Genomic DNA, 17,836 nt, shown 5'->3' with positions numbered 1-17,836 from the left:
TTCCCAAGTCTTGATCCTTTTATCTTTGTTCTCTGCTGCCACTCCTCAGGAAAGCCTCTCTCTCACAACGTGACAGTGATCTGAGCTCTCTGTCCTTTCCAACTGCCTGCCTGACACGTTCTGTTGTAACCTTCACCTTTGCAAGTCTAAACCTTATCTTCTCTCTCCCGCACCCCCTTGCAGATAGGTTTTTCCTAGTTCTCTGCTTTTGGTCTTCCTCTTCCCACCCGTGTCCCAAGCCTCTGATAATCTCACAGTCCCTCCTCTCTCTGCCCTTCACAGGTGATCAGTCTCTGCACCTCGTTGGCTTTCCTTCCCTCCCCCCACTGTAACCTTCATATCCTCTATTGCTTCATATCCTGCCTTCAGTCTTGCCTTCGGTGGTACACATGGCAACCGTGCCTTTCCTAAGACCCCACTGTCACTCAGCCACGGTGACTCTCCTAACTCTACCCGGATCTAAACTCTCCACAGCCTGTCCCAGGTTACAGATTCCCCAGAGCTCCAGCGGGGCCTCCTGCCTCCTTTCTCATCTGCATTCTTGCAAGTGCTTTTGTTTTTCCCTTATAAAATGCTCTTCCTTCTTCTCCTCACCTCCCTGTGGCTGCCCTTACTTCACATTCTTGTTCTTTTGGGGCTACTTCCTCCACAGGTTCTTGCTATTGTGATGACAAAATTAGAGCCTTATGACAGGTTCCCTTCTATGACCTGACGGCCCTGTGCGCCGCCCTGAGCAGGCCTCAGAACTTGGTCTCTTCCCCTCAGTGTCCTTCATAAATCTGTTTTGTTGATGAGCCATCAAAACAGGGTAGAAAACATTCAAGGAACTGGTATATTGCTGCATTCTGGCAAATGGTAACTCTGAAGAGGAGGTAAATTATCAAACTCCCAGTTTGATAACCATTTACTGTCACTTGGAATCTTGACCACCTCAGTGCGCGTCTCTAGGACGGAGGTCTCCAATTTCTCCCTCCTGCTCTTGTTATTTGTACGGAGAAGGGCCTATTGACTCAGCCATTCAACAGTCATTTTGTGAACCCTACAATGGGGACACGTTGATTTCTTTCAGCTGTACAATACCAATGACATTTTCTGAAGACAAAGGCCTTATTGATTATCAGCCCTTTCAGGGAATTTTCCCCCCAAGTTTCTTTTTGCCATTACAGTCATTCTTTATACTCCCACCCCCTTATTTTAATCCTAACCTTATTTCTAACCCAAGTGCAGGCCCCAGTGCTGTCAGCTATCATACATCATACTATATTCTTTTTCTTTGTTATTTCATTTGAGAGAGGGAATGCACACATGAGCGGGAGAGGGGGCAGAAGGAGAGAGAGAGAGAATCTTGAGCAAACTCCATGCTCGGCATGGAGCCCAATGCGGGGTTCAATCACGAGACCCTGGGATCATGACTTGAGCCCAAATCATGAGTTGGGCACTCAATCGACTGAGCCACTCAGGAGTCCCCCCATCATACTACGCTCCTAAACAAGCACAGTCGAATATAGACTCAACAGAGATTTTGTCTGAGTCCTGTGAGGGACCAAAGCATGAAATGATAGAGCCAGCTCTTAGTGTAAAAGTGAGATCTTACAGGTTCTTTCCAGGAGTTACGTAGTCCTATTGCATTGGGTTTTTTTTATCCTAAGACTTATTTCTCTATCCTTGGCAGATTTATTCAAATGAAGGCTCTATGATAACACATCAACTCTATGGTCTGGTATTATCTCGCCTATCAAACTCTTGTAATTGAAATCATTTGTATACATGAGATCAACCTTAGAAATCTCATTTAGAGACAACCCTTTAATGCCTGACGGTTTCCCACTGAGATACACTGCATTTGCTCCCGCGTCTATCCCAGCGGATCTTTTCATGTAACGGTTTCAATAATTCCTGGAAGCCACCAATCACTGTGTGCTTGCAGCCTGTGCAGCCCTTTTGTGAGAACGCTGGGCTGCGGTAACGGACTTCGTTTCACCGCGTTGCACACAGCTTCACTCATCAGGTTGTCTTGTCCGGGCCGTGCTTGGATACTTTCATCTTTGCAACGTGCCTGGTGAGGAAGTAAACGATGCAGTGATTGGCCTCCCTATTCAGAATAAGCAAGGGTGTCCCTGAGGCCTCCAGTCCCCCTAGGTGTCTTGTAACAGCATTCCACAGCAGCTGTTGTGTTTCAAGGCTCAGCGCACTCAACAGATTCCAGATGCCCCATGGCTGCCGCAGCTGCTCAATGGGGACTTCAGGCTTCACTTGGTTCAGGCCTCAAGGGGACGGACTCCACGCTGACATGACTTACTGTTCAGGCAACAATTTCCAAAGAGAGAAAACATTTCAGATGCCAACGAACTGCCGCTTTCTTCCAAAGAAATGTACTTTAGAGGAACAGTTCTTCTGGGAAATTATGATCCTGGTCCCATTTACTTGGATGGCACTTTAGTTTCCTGGCCCTTTCATAGGGTGGACACTTGACTCAATGATTTGGATTTTTTTTTGCCTGTGATACTTTTAAATAACACGCCAAGAAAGTGGAACATATGATTTGGATAAGAAGAGGAGCTATTTTAGAAACTCTCATTCATGGCTTGCCTTGAACTTTGAGGGTATTTGTTTACCAGTAATATCTGTATTTAAATCGATTCATTTTGGGCGCCCTGGTGGCTCAGACAGTTAAGTGTCTGACTCTCGATTTCAGCTCATGTCATGATCTCACGGGTTTCTGAGTTTGAGCCCCACATTGGGCTCTGTGCTATAAATTAGAGATTATTTGGGATCCTTTATCTCTGTCTCTCTCTGTCTCTGTCTCAAAACCAAATAAGTAAGCATTAAAAAAATCTGATACATTTTAGCAGAGTATGAAAGCTTTGCAAATATATATTGGAGTTGTTGACTTATTTATCTTCTAATTTATTTAGGTTATTAAAAAGTAAAGTCTGAATATACATTGATGTTATTATAGTTCTAATTATCCCAGGTAATAGTTTCACAAGCTTCATGATATGAGTTCCCAGAATAATATAACTAATGCAAATTATAATTAAGGCTATCCATGTAATGTTTTATATTCTAATCATCTCAACCATATTTAAGTGTACAATGTGGTCACATTAAGTATATTCATAATGTTCTACAGCAGTCACCACTCTCCATCTCCAGAATTTCTTAATCATCCCAATCAAAATCTCTACAATAAATCCTTATTCCCCTTTGTCCCCAGCTCTTATTGTACTTTCCCTAAGAATTTGCCTCGACCAGGTACCTCATATGTAAAGAGGAATTATACAATGTCGGCCCTTTGTGTCTAGCTGATTTCACTTAGCATGATGTTTCCAAGGCTCAGCCGTGTTGTAACATGAGTCAGGATTTCATTCCTTTTTAAGGTTGAATAACGTGACTCCACTGAATGTTTCATAGAAGAAGACACTTTTCCTTGACCCTCCTAGTGTCATCCCTACAAGGGTCTGATAATTAAGCCGACAAATTAATAGGAGAGAAGCGTACAAATGTATTTTTGTTAAGTTTTATGTCACATGGGAACAGTCATAAGGACATAAAGACCCAAAGAAATGGTTTCAGTGTGCATAGTTCTATGCCAGGTTTGGTGAAGAGTGAAGAGTCATGGAAAGTTATGATAGAGTACGGAGTATCAGCTAAGTGTAATGAACGGGGCTACATGTAGCAAGGCCTGTCTGCGTTCTTTGGATCCAGGATTCTTCACGCTGGGTAGAGGGAGGACATGTTTCACAGAGTCTTAGGAGAGAAAGCGAGGAAGAGGTCAGAGAAAACCTCTCTCCTGCCATTTTCTCAAACTCCTTTAGCTTAAAATAGTTCGTGTGCCTGGGTGCCATGTTTTCCAGGCAACACGTCTTGAACCCCACGACTGTATACCACATTTCGTTCATCGACTTATCCATGGATGAACATTTGTGGTGTTCCCACCTTTTGGCCATTGTGAACAGTACTGCTGTGAACATTGGCCTGCTGGTTTCCGTTTTAATGTTGATTTCTCCTGAACTGTGCCTTACTCTTTTCCTTGTGATAGGAAGTAATGTGTATTTCTTCCAAAAGTGGTCCAGAACTGGCCCTTTTGTTCTTTTTAAATGAAACAGTCATTCAGTAGGTAGAAGCTTCCTGTTGGAAGGTTTAGGCTGACTAGTTAGGTTATGAGACTGACCCGCTGCCCACTGCGCTAAGAAGGTGATTAGGCTGACTAGTTAGAGAATCCAGTGAGTCTTCTTGTGTCTCATTGTAAACACCATCTTAACATAATCACAGGGCCATCCACGGAACCCTGGAATGATTAAGTAACTGAAGAGAAGACTCATTATTCCTTTAGATAGGGCTGAGAGATGTGTGCCGAGAGGTGTTTATTGTCAGTGTGGTGTCTAGCTTGTGAACAAAAGATTCCCCTGTTTTCCAGGAAGTTTGCCTCCCAGACCCTGTTAGTCATGAATCTTCCAGGGGCCGTAGGTCCTTGAATCACTGCGTCCACGCTGTGGTGGCCCAGACCAGGTGGCTCCCCAGGACAGTGTGCCCTGGGCTTCTGACATTTATGCCGGACTGGTAGAAGCCTGACTATCTATCACATTCCTAGCCCTCCGTGTGAGCCTAGCCCCAGTTAGGTGGGAAGCAGTAGAGGTTATCAACAGACTCTGATTTTTTTCTCCCCCTCTTGATTCCTGTGTTTGAAAAACAGCAGCAAAATGTGTCTTCTGTATTTGGCTTGTGCTTGGATCCGTATTGGGGCCTGATGAGTGTGTTTTCTGTTGTTGTCATCCAGTTAGGAAAACATACTGGTTTGCTCCCAAGGCTGGATGAAGGTGGTGGTCTTCGCTCCGTGTCATGGAATACTCATACGTTAGCAACAACTGAGCTCCTAATACAGAATTGTGACCCTTCAAATGATCTGAACTGTCTTCTGTATGTCACATTTTACGTTTTTAGAGAAGTGCTAATTCATGTTAAGTCCGCCTGAGAGATTTGTTTAATGAGCAGATTAAATGAATGATTATCCCTTTCTCCATTTTTTTTTTAAGGGAGGGCTTCTTGGGATGGCCCTCTGCTATTTGGCACGGGAACACAGAGGGGTCTTTTTAAAATTACCCCTGCGGGGTCACCGGGACCCAAGCTGTTTGCTTCATTAAACCCTGGTGGCTTCCTTAGAGCCAGCCCTGCCCCCCCACCCCCACAGCCCTGACACAATTGTATCTAAATTAGCATCTGACTGACTCCCCTCCTTCTCTCCCTTTTTAAACTCCAGCTGACAGGGATTGGCAAAAGATGGTAATTGGTTGGGCCTGGCTCAGAACAATGGACTTGCCAAGACAACAAAAGGACTAATGTTTCTTTCAATATGCACCCAGATTCACATTAAGTACCTCTTTTAATTACCAGGAATTATTGTAATGCCTGGTCAATGGAATAATTGACCCTCAACAGCTAGCGCTTAGTCAGTGCTAAATAATGGCCTAGGCCTGTCAGAGTAGCAGGTACCAGGGTGATTTAGGAGGGACTGAAAAGAGATTTTCTCAGCCAGCGTTCTGTGAAGTTCCAAGACCAGCCCAGTGGGAGCCCCAGAGAGGGGACTAATTTGGGCTGACCCAGGAGGACATGTGCTGGGAGCCATTAGAATTTTACCCTCAGAACCATCAAGCGGTGCGGAAAGGAAGGAGTCAGGACTTGGCAGTTAAGGACTCGTGTAGTCAGTAAGAGCACGTGGGGCAGAGGGCCCGGCCCCGTGGAAATGTTCCAAACCTTGTCCGCAGGGAGGTTCATGGCCAGCGCACACCGAAGTCCCTCCCTTTTTTATAAAGGGGATATTTTGATTTCAAATGTTGGGTCAAATGAACCCCAAAACTTGGTGTCATCACCTTCTCTATTATCATAAATCACTAGATATCTTACGAGTGATTTTGTGCCATTCTGAGGTTCTTGGAGAATTTGGTTTTAAAAAATTAACTATGTCCAGATGGGCTGGAACGGCACAGTATCCACTTACCTAGTAGAATCCTACTTTGCAATTTATGTCCTAATTCTAAGCAAGGTTAGATTTTTAATTTTTTTTTGACGGCTTTCTAGTGCAAGCAAGCACTCACATACACACATACACGGGAGGGGGAGCAGAGAGAGAAAGAGAGAATATCTTTTTTCTTAATTTCTCTTGATGTTTTATTTATTTTTGAGAGAGACTGAGTATAAGTGGGGGAGGGAGGGGGAGAGAGAGACAGACAGACAGACAGAATCCCAAGCAGGCTTCAGGCTCTGAGCTGTCAGCACAGATCCTGATTTGGGGCTCAAACTCATAAACTAAGATCATGACCTGAGCTGAAGTCGGGTGCTCAACCAACTGAGCCACCCAGGTGCCCCAAGAGGGAGAGAGTATCTTAAGGAGGCTCCACGCTCAGCGAGGAGGAGTCTAACTCAGAGCTCAGTCCTCTGACCCTGGGATCATGTCCTGAGCAGAAATCTAGAGTCGACTGAGCCACCCAAGTGCCCCAAGGTTAGATTCTAACTACCATTCCCCGAGCCCCATTATAACATCCACCTATCCACAGCATTCCCTTGTGTTTGGTGTTTCACATGGGTCTTTAATGGGGTGGTACTAACCACTCCGTCTAGGCAGTAGTGTTTGTGAGGCTGCTGCAATGCTGCGCACTGTCTCCTAACCTTAACCGAGCTGCGGTCAAGCAATGTGACCTTTAAATAAGATACTAAAATGCCCACATTTAATTTTCATCCTCAAAAAGGCAGTAAAATGCATACCTTATAACGTAATTGCAGAGGTAGATTACATGAGCATGATTTGTATTTGTTTGGATGTTTGATCTGGTGAGTAGGTTCAGTTTTTAAGAATTAAGTTCTCTTGGGTTCTATGGATAAATATAAAAAATGACCAACCAAACAACACCTGCATTTCTTTGGGTGACTTGAGTTAGGGCTTTGATGTAGACCACCAAGTCTTTCAGAACTTCTCCTTGAGAAGCCTTGGTTTTTATCATGGAGAGTAGACTCTTGGGAACATTCTGATTGGTCAGCAAAAGTCAAAGTTCTGGGCCAGCTTTACTGTCCCCCAGTTATGAGTCCTTGGGTGCTTTGGCCATTCACCCCAGGGTCTGTTCCCTCAACTGTAAAATGAATAGAACAAGATGTCCTCCTAAAACTCCACAAATCTATCTATAAAATAACCATCCAGGCACCGACCAGGAGATGTTGCAGTCACAATCTCACTTAATATCTGTGCTATTATATATTCACGGCCACCTTTGACTTCTCAAAACTCTTCTCTCTTAACACCCAAATTATTTCCCTTGCCTAAGTTCCTATCCACGTCTTTCCACCTCATTGCTCGTTCTTCTTTTCCTTCCTGGCTGTGATGTGTGGTGTTCCTCAGAGTTCAGCTGAGTCTTTCACAGACTCCTTATCACTTCCTATGGCCACTCTTCCATTGCCACACCCAATCCAATATAAATATTTACACTGCAAATATAAATCCCTAAGCCTCACCTGTTCCCAAGTGCCAGACTTATATTTCTAAGACCCTCTCACACTCCCCACCTCACTGCTGCCGCCATGTGTTCCTATGGTCGTCTAAGAGTCCACATACTCAAAAATCGAACTCCTTGCCTACACCCTATGTGCTTAACCATCATTGTTCATCTCTGTGCTTAATCATGGAACATAGGATTTTTCTCACACTCTTGCTACTCCCTGCCCTACACATCCATCTTTTCCCAATCCTGTCCTTCTCTTTGTCAATATGTCTTGCAAATCCACTTCTCTCCACATTCTCAACTGCTATCATGATGGTTGTAGTACTCATCACCTTCCGTTAAACTCTAGAAGTTACTGTGGATGTCATAACTTCCTTCACTCCAGGCTTCACACTGGAATGCAGTGGTTGCTTAGAAGCTTGTTAAGGGTCCCAGTTACCTATGGAGTGATCTCAAACTCCTTGGAAGGGCTTTCAGGAGCCTCACAGTGGAGCCTTTCTGTAACCTGTTCACTGCCTCTTTTTTCACTACACCATGTGCAGAACCAGGCTGCATATTTCTAAGCTTCTGGTTATGCTGTCTCCCCTATGCAATGCCTTCCTTCCTCCTCCCCCAACCATTAAGATTTCGCTCCCATTTCAAGGACCAAACCCTTATCATCTGTCAGTGTTTCATCATGATCGGGATTTCTGCCTAAGTGGAGACGTGCAGGCAGAGGGGAGAAATCCTGGCTTCTTTTCCCTTCTTCCCACCGTCTCATCTCCTGCTGGAAGCGCTAATTGCGGAACCCAATTGGAGCTACCCAAATTTGCAGCCTGCAGAGATGAGGCCCATGAAACAGCAGAGCAGGGCCATGCAGAAGAGATCTGAGCAGGAGAGCCCAAGCACTGGCACAAGTTATGTCTGTCTCTGGAACATATTTCAAGTCGCTTAAACACAGGGACTTGGTCTGACACGCTTCTGTAGCCATAGTGCCCAGCACCAAGAAGGTTTCATAAATATTTAGTGATTCAAAATGAACTCAAAAGTCCCCTTCCAAGCCTAAAATTATGCTTTCACTGCCAGTGCATTACTTCCATTTATCATAATGTTGAAACAAAAACATGAAACATTTCCATGAAATTTTTCTTTATAAAATCGTCGATGTTGTGTAATTATTTACTTAAACCCATGCTCCAGTTCAGTCTCAACCCTGTTCCTTTATTACCATTAAGCCAGTGCGATTTATCAGTGCTGGGTTGGTTTTGAACCCTTCTCCCCCAACTGTGAGTCAGATTAAAACACAGGAAGGAAAATGGAGACCTTGATTTAATAAATGCTAACAATGTGAGAGAGAAAGGAAAAAAAATGTTGTTGTGGGTAATTTTCACATAACTCATCTTAAACGTGCCCTTGAACCAGTGTCTATGCTGGTCTGTGGCCAGGCTCCCTGCACCACTCAGAAGGACGGTGAGGAGTGTCATGGGCTCATCGTGGCCAAAGCACAGCAGGTCTGAGTTGGAAGGCTCAGAAGCCAGTCCCTGCCTGCTTTTTAAAAAAACATTTTTTTTAGCATTTATTCATTTTTGAGAGACAGAGAGACACAGAGCATGAACAGGGGAGGAGCAGAGAGAGAGGGAGACACAGAATCTGAAACAGGCTCCAGGCTCTGAGCCATCAGCACAGAGCCCGACGCGGGGCTCAAACTCACTGACCGAGACATCATGACCTAAGCCGAAGTCGGATACTTAACCAACTGAGCCACCCAGGCATCCCAACTGCCTGCTTTTTAAAGTTGTCCTGCCTTCCCTCAGAGGAGCCATTCCGAAGAAGAACGTGGCCTCACAGCAGCATGCTGTGACATCTGCCTGCTGCAAAATCTACTAGACTGAATGGGCTTGACACCAGGTTACAACCTCACACGTGTCATGGGATCTGATGTTTTAGGTGTGTGGCCAAGCAGAGTCAAACGAAATCTTAGAGAACATCCCGAGCCCTTTGTTTTCTGACCAGGAAATGGGAGCTCAGAAAAAGATGACAGGTGCTTATAGCCTGTGACTCCGTGGCGGGACACCGGCGCTAGAATGCAGCTCCTGCCGTCCCATGCCCATAGCTGCTTTTCTTATGCTGCACGAGCTCCGGAAGTTGTTTGAAACCCTAACCTTGAACAGAAGGTTGCTGTGTTGTCATTGTCGCTGTCATTGTTAGTGAATCAATTTGCTTTTCCCTCCTATGTGTCTCCTCTTATTTCTAATTGAGTTGTAGTCATATTTTTTTCCTGTATACCTCTTTTTTAGCTTCTTTTGGGGTTTGGACTCTGAGATCATATATCGAACACTTGTTGGGCTCCAGACAATGTCCCCAGTCCATGTTTCCTGTTGTTGTTGTTTTTCTTTCTCCCCACCCCTGCCCCAGCACCTATGTCCTTCTCTTCCATCCAGTTGCTCTCACCCTCAACACCTCAACACCTTAACTCTCCCACTCACTCTGACTCCTTACTGCATCAACAGATTGTACTCAGCTCAAAAAGGTTGCAGGTAGGGGCGCCTGAGGGACTTCGTGGGTTAAGTGTCCGACTTCGGCTCAGGTCATGCTCTCCCAGTTCATGGGTTCGAGCCCCGCATCGGGTTCTGTGCTGACAGCTCAGAGCCTGGAGCCTGCTTTGGATTCTGTGTCTCCCTCTCTCTCTGCCCCTTTCCAGCTTACGTGTGTCTCTCAATAATAAGTAAACATTTAAAAAAATATTTTTTATAGAAAAGGGTTGCAGCTAGATGCACACACCCGATAGCAGCTTCTACATGTCAGTAGACTTCCCATGACTTTGAGATCATCACCCAGTTCAACTCTTGGCCAGAGCTGTGGTCGTCTCTGTCTCAGAGTGATGGGTGCGGTTCCTCAAAGCTGACTCCGCAGGCTCTGCAGGATGACATTACAGTATTTTCATTTTCTTCCTTCCCACTTCTTCCCTTCCTTTCTTTTCTCCCCACTTAAAGACTCTCTAAACCTGCCGAGAGCCAATTTTCTCTTTAATTCTGCAGGTTACATCAGTAGATGTCTCATTCAAACCAATACTTGCTGCTTTACATTGATCAGCTCTGTTCCTCACAGTAACCCTGAGGTGCTGGTTTTAGTTTCCGTACTTGATGAAGAAATTGAGAGAGAGAGAGAGAGAGAGAGAGAGAGAGAAGATTAACTTACTCAGTATCACAGAGTAATAGCTCTGTGACCGATTTCAGACCTAGCTCTGACCGATTTCAGACCTGCTTGCTGCAGGATATTATATATGATTGGTGGCCATAGTGATCAGAATTCATATAAATAGCTATAATTTCTGGAACAATCACTAATTAATACTGACCTAAATTATTTGCTAGAAAATCCCATCTTGGTAAAGCTTAAAAATAGCTTGGCTTCTATGCTGGTAACTATCTAAAGAAACCTGTATCTCTTCCCTCCTTGTAAATATAAAAATAATTTCTTCACAATGGCACGTATTATTTGAAAGTGTTAGTTGATATCTCATAGCAATGGGCCATAATAGAAGATAGCTTATTTAACTCTAAAATGTCTTAACTATCACAGAATAGACTTTTAATCCTTGAGTATTAGCCCTCCCCCCCCCCTACACTGTTGACCGTGCAGAGAGAAGATGAGAGAAAGTAAGAGAAGCCGGATGTTTAAAGAGAATAATTATCTGTAGAAGGACATATGTTTTTAGATTCAGTGAATTCATCTTTTATGACATGGAAATACTGGCCAAACCACATAAAGGGACTTCAACTGACTTCCAGATAAGGAGCATTTTAGAAATGAAAAGGCACTAGTACAGCCTGAAGGATAGGTTCCTAAAACATGCCGATAAAAGCAAAATACTTCAAGATGCTGGAGGTACACGAGTGATAGATAGGAGGTTTTCCTGGGAAGGACGTCAGTTACTACGATGGAGGCAGGGAACTCTGTAACGGGAAACGGGGAAGCCCAGATGTTGTATCTGCGGGTTGGGCTATGCAGGCTTCTTCCTCCAACCATGTGACGCTCCCATCACAAAGTTACTTTTGGTTGTTGCACAAGGAGGCAGATCTGTGATTAAACAGGAGAAAAAGACCAACGTGGTGCAGAGCATTTAGCCGAGTGAAAAGTATGTCTGTTGCCTGTGGGCGCTAAAGGGAAGCCTAGAATGGAGAGCCCACTGTCAAATCAGACGGGGATGAGCGGAAGTCTACATGATAAAATACTATGAGGGCTTATTTTATTTTATTTTTACAATGGCTTATTTTAAAGATTTGTTCTGGTCATTGAAAGTTTGAGCCCCTCCCCTAAATTAGTGAATCACTACCCAGAAGAGTTGGGCACAGGGGAAGGAAGGGACACGTGAATTCCAGTGTCACAATCAGGACTTGTGCCCCATGCCTCCCAGGAGCCTCCCGCTGGGCGTGTCATTTCACGCCACCCCCGCTTATAACCTGATGTTAGGGGGTATTGTATTTGTTACTGTGATGATTTTAAATTAACTGCCCCTGTATTCTTCGTTAAAAAAAAGTTATTTAAGAAAACAAATTGGTTTCAAATACTGTTCCTCCTAGGCAGGCCTATTAATCCATGAGAGTCCTGAAGGTCGGTCTGGGCACCTGTGCTTCTCTAGACCTTATGCAGTCACTGCACTGGAGGACAGAGCTGCCTAAGACTGGAAATAATGACTTTGCTTTTTTATTTTTTTAATTTTTTTTATGTCTTTATTTTATTGTGAGAGACAGAGAGCAAGCAGGAGAGGGTAAGAGAGAGAGGGAGACACAGAATCCTAAGCAGGCTCCCGGCTCTGAGCTGTCAGCACAGAGCCCGATGCGGGGCTCAAACCCACAGACTGTGAGATCATGAAGTCGGATGCTCAACTGACTGAGCTACCGAAGCGCCCCTGACTTTGCTTTTTAAAACTAAGCTAAATGTTGCCTGGAAAAATGAATGCAATTCACACTGAAAGGAACGTGCGTTTTTCCAGATACGAAGCTAAGCCATTGGTGTTTTAATGTATTCTCTTCCCAAATTATCCATTGTCCTTTTTCCTGGAAATGCGCAGGTGAGCTCACTGTTAAGACTTAGATGTAGGGGCAACTACATGTGTGCCTCTGGGGAAAAACACACAGAAGGATGTGGCTAAGGTATTCAGCATTATGGCAAATGACTTATCCGGCTTCCTCATATTTTTTATTTTTGTTTTTTTGATTCCTTGCATTTGATACTTGAGCTAAGGAGTGGGGATAAAAGAGCTTTAGACTGCTTTTCAAAAGTACACTGTAGGATTTGAGACTATAGGCACATCATGACATCTAACTCTTGCTAGATATTCTAAAAGTAGTATTTGATGAATGCTGTACACACACATATACACATACATTATTAGACACACACACACACACACACACACACACACACACACACACACACACACTTCAGTCAGGCACAGGAAAGCCAGGGCCAGTCATTTCCTGGGACTGTAGATGCCGTTACAGGCATTCAGAAAAGGTGAAAATCCCGTGAGATTGGCTTCCTGTGCTTGCGAGGAAGTCTTGCTTCCTAGGCTGTTAGCAGGATACCAGAGAGAGTTTGCGGACTCAGAGCTTTGCCCACAATGACAGTGGCATCCTAGAAGGCACTTGAATAAACACTTACTGCATATCTGCTATTTTGCAGGCCTCTGTGCTGTGTGTTTACAGTTAAGTGATAAGCAATTAATTTCAAATATAACACTCTATTGATTATTATTATGATTGTTATCTTGACTGCAAACTCTTTACTATATTTTGAATGTCAGTTTCGAAATACTTTTCTTTCAGAAACTTAAGCGTGCTTGTTATCATATGCATATTACCTATTCTAAAAAGTACACCAAAGACATTGGCCAGGAATAACAACTTTGGGGTTGGTGTGATTCTTAGCTGAGGTGTACCACCTCCGTTTTAATTATATGCCAGTCACTACACCCAGGAGGTTTGAGGTGTTTGGGTTTTATTTTTGTCATAGGCATTAAAAAATTTATTGTATCTACATGCTGAGGAAAATGGCCCAGTTAGGGAGGTGCATTCTCTAAGCTCTAAATTAGGAAGTGCTGTGAGGTGAGGTTCCCTTCCGGATTCTCTACACCCCCATACCCCCATTACAGTCCTAAGAGAATCCATACTTTTGGAGGAAATTCATCTTTATTCAACCCACTTTCTCACTTTCAACTCAGCCCTTAACCCGTCAGAACCCTCATCATTCCTATGAAACGATTCTCACCATAACCAGTTCTTAATTACAATTCCAAAGAATATTTTCTGTCTCTTTCTTACAGTGTGTTGGGTTTTCTTTTTTAAAACTCACTTTTTTCTTTCCTTTCCCTTGAAGTCATCTTCTCTGGGACTCTGTCTATACTCCAGCCAGCCCTTTGCTTCTCCTTTCTCGACTCCCTTTCGTCCTTGGTAACTTAAAGTTCCCCAAAATTCTACCCCTTGCCGCTGGTTCATTCTTTCTGAGTGGTCTTGTCCACTTGTCTGTCTTCCACTCATACCTATGCACCTATGACCTCCAACTCTAAATCTCTGAAAGGCTAAATCACTGGTCTAGGTGCCAGACTCCGTGACCCAGAGCCTTCCAGATTTCCCAGCTTGGATGTTGGATGATACACACACACACACACACACACACACACACACACACACCCTGAGCTCAGCATGTGTGGGACATCTTCACATCCCCCCCACACACACCCTCCCCTGTCTGCGGTTCCGCCTCTGCAAATGGCTCTACCCTCTACTAGCTCGCGTCGCCAGGAGCCACAGTCCTCCCTCCCTCTTGCCAGACTCCTCAGTCACCAAGCCTGGCAATTCCAACTCTGAAACTTTGCCAGGTCTCCCAGCATTCCCCTCTGCATGGCCTCATTGGGATCTCATGGTCTCTGGCCAGCGTGGCCACAGCAGTCCCGTCCTACAGCTTGGCCCTTGGGCCCAGCCCTCTTGAGCTTCCATGTCCTTCCTCTGGCTTTTAGCAGACTCCTTTTCCTGAATATTTCCAACATTTTATTTTATTTTATTTTTACCTATTTGTAGAATAAAACTGTAAGAATCCAGAGGACAGAAACTGTCTCCTTTGTATCCCAATAGTAACTCTGTCTTGTTTTCCCTCTCCACAATCCCATTAAAGCAATGTCTAATGGATAAGATCTCACAAAATTCAACAGCAAGGCTAAAAGACTTTGCTTCCGACAATAAACTAGTATGAGTGAGTATCAAGGAAAACATACTTTGAGCCTTTTCCCCCTTTAACATGTGTAAGATTACCAGATGTTTGAAAAACGGAACCGAAGGTGAATTCATATTTATGTGTTCGATTTAATTTCTTTTCCTATAAAAAATCTTGTGCTGGCATGAAAGATTTAAGCCTAAAAGCTTAAATTAGGCCTATAAGCTTAACATTTAAGCTGAGATATGCTATTTTGATTGATTCCATCTCATATTGTAAAGCAATACAACATTTATAGTTTGACATATAGTTTTTGGTGTCTATTTGATCAAGTGTGTGTAAAACACGAAAAATAGATCGCAATGTTTCTAAGCTAGAAATACGCTAAATAATTTATCGAGATACAGAATATCTTTAGTTCTGCAATTTAATTTCTTAAAGATTTTTGAAACTTAAGAAGAGTGACACTGTTCACAAGTTTGGAGAGTAAGAATTAACTACATTTAATTTTGGAAGGTTAGAGTTAGTTGCATTTTCCAAGTTGTAGAATAGAATAGGAAAATCTGCCTCAGCAATTGCCTGTATCATAAATGTATGAAAGTAAAAGTGTGCTGCATGGTCAATAAGAGTTTAATTCTAGGGGTGCCTGGGTGACTCAGTTGGTTAAGTATCTGACTCCTAATTTCAGCAGAGGTCATGATCTCATTCATTAGTTCCAGCCCTGCATCAGGCTCTGGGCTCACAGCCTGCTTGTGATTCTCTGTCTCTCCCTCTTTCTCTCTACCCCTCCTCCCTCTCCCTCTCCCTCTCTCTCTCTCTCTCTCTCTCTCTCTCTCTCTCTCAAAATAAATAAACTTTTTAAAAAAAACTAAAATACGTTAAAAAAAGAGTTCAACTTTAAAATTCTAATGGGTCCATCATCCTAATCAGTAACATTGCAATTAAAAAATTTTTTTTAATTTTTTAATGTTTATTTATTTTTGAGACAGAGAGACAGATCATGAGTCGGGGAGGGACAGATGGAGGGAGGGAGACACAGAATCTGAACCAGGCTCCAGGCTCCGAGCTGCCAGCCCAGGGCCCGATGTAGGGCTTGAACCCATGGACCATGAGATCATGACCTGAACCAAAGTCAAATTCTTAACCAACTGAGCCACCCAGGCACCCCTTAAAATTTTTTTTCAAATTTTTTAATGTTTACTCATTATTTTGAGAGAGAGAAACATGTGAGTATGGAAGAGGCAGAGAGGGAGGGAGATACAGAATCCGAAGCAGGCCCTAGGCTTTGAGGTGTCAGCACAGAGCCTGACACAGGGCTAAAACTCACAGACCACAAGATTATGACCTGAGCTGAAGTAGGACGTTTAACTGACTGAGCCCTCCAGGTGCTCCAGTAACATACACTTTAATAAAATCTCTGTGGTCAGCTTATTGGGCTATTAGTTTTTATTCTAGACATTCGGAACTTTATTCTGGCATTCAGAATCTGGGTACCTTGACTGAGCCTGAGCAGGGCCCCACGTGAGTCTGTAGGAGTTTAGAATGAAGGGATGATGTTACAAGAACAAGTCAGATTGGTTTTATTATCACCACGTTGTTTTCGGCATTCACGGCAGCCAGTGACAGAATGAAGAGGTCTTTAGATCTGACGTTTCAGCGAACCCCCAGTAGAAGGAATAAGCCCACAAATATCACGCTGTGGAACTGCAACTATTCCCAAAGAAGACAGAAAGGACCATGTGTTCCAGCCGGTGGGCAGGGCAGCTGGTTCCTGTGGGCAGCTGCTCGCTTCCGCCGTGGAAGGCCAAGTGCCCAGAGGTTGGAAATGAGCAATTATTGGAGCCCCTTCAGAAAGCGTCAAGCAGAAGGGTTCGAACCTCCCCATGTTCTGTTTTCGGCCTGCTATCAGAATCCGTGCACCACCTCTAATCTGCCTGCCTGCATCCAGATACCTTTCACTGCGATGTGGCTTCCCGAAAAGGGGGAGGTCAGGTCTGCGACGCACATTTGCTGCTCATCTGTCTGCATCTCCGGCAACTGCCAGGCAGCCACACTTCCTGACGGTGACATGCGCTAATTGTAATCCTTGTAACCTCGTTTCCGTAATTATGCACAGAGCCTCTCCTGCCCAGAAGCCCAGGGAATGCCTTCTTGTGCAGGGACCCAGGCTCTGTGCCTAGTTGGTCCAGATCTGAAGGTGGGGCGTCTTCTTTTTATTATCACCTTGAAGGGCAAGGACAGGTGGGGTTAACCAGATCCAGACCCAGCCACCCTGTTTAGTTTAGAAAGCCAGGGAACAGCGTAGAAACACATGTCTCGGGAAGAACACCCAGGAGACCGGGAGTGCCCTGGCTCCCGTCAGAAAAGGGTGTGCAGTTATCATAGTTGGCGGAACGTGTAGTCAAGTTTTCCCATAACCAGATCCACCAGCGGCGCCCCGCCAAAGCCAGCAGCCGCGCTCTTGCCCGTTCCTGGAGCCTTCTCAAGTGGTATTTTATTAGTCTTTTATTTCGCTTTCAGCGAACATTTATTTCTTCTGTCTGCCTCCTGCAAGCTGGCGCTGCGGACAGCAGGGGCGAGTCCCGGTCTGCGGCCGCCAGGGGCCGGGCCAAGCGCTGAGGAGCACGAAAGGCACCACGTGTGAAATCTTGGTCTGCTTTTTCCCGTTACCATTTTTCAGTTCAGAAAAATCACTCTCAAGGTCAACATCCATCTGGATGACATTGATTTCAGGAAAATGATTGAGACTCAAGTCCCCACGCTCAGCTCCAGATTCCATCTGACCTACTGACGTGACAGTAACACCACGTGGAGCCTGAACTTGTCCGTCTGTAAAATGGGGATGCCGTTAGCCCCTCGCTCCTAGCAGTTACCAAAATAATGGAGATGGAGGTCCTGTTCTGTCTTCTCCTTAGTAGCGCTGCCCACATCCAGGGTAGCATATCTCGTGGTAGCTTTGATCTTCATCTTTCTGTACATAGAAGGGTGAACAATTTAAAGCCCCTCTGGCTTTATTTTTCTCACAATGTCATCTAGATACGATTATGTAATTTTGGCATTTACTGTGAAGTTTTTTTCTGACAGCCTAAAACACTACAGAAAATGTTAGTATAAGTCTAGGTGTCTCACTTTTTAATGGGTGGATTTATGTC

At 44.3% G+C, this 17,836-nt stretch overlaps 1 protein-coding gene and 1 long non-coding RNA gene across 2 annotated transcripts in view; one reads left to right on the top strand and one right to left on the bottom strand.

The window, feature by feature from the left end:
* Positions 1-620, bottom strand: part of LOC115289632 — a 12,219-nt gene extending 11,599 nt beyond the window's left edge. The window contains exon 1 of the long non-coding RNA XR_003907729.1: positions 595-620. This is a non-coding gene — a long non-coding RNA (uncharacterized LOC115289632). The remainder of the gene's footprint in view (positions 1-594) is intronic.
* Positions 1-17,836, top strand: part of ATP8A2 (ATPase phospholipid transporting 8A2) — a 504,492-nt gene that overhangs the window by 404,113 nt on the left and 82,543 nt on the right. The gene's annotated exons all lie outside the window — the stretch shown is intronic.

This window comes from Suricata suricatta, chromosome 4 (genome assembly GCF_006229205.1).
Source record: "Suricata suricatta isolate VVHF042 chromosome 4, meerkat_22Aug2017_6uvM2_HiC, whole genome shotgun sequence".
Classification (NCBI taxonomy): Eukaryota; Metazoa; Chordata; class Mammalia; order Carnivora; family Herpestidae; genus Suricata; species Suricata suricatta.
Note: the sequence above shows the minus strand (reverse complement) of the source record. Positions and strands in the feature narration are given on the sequence as shown.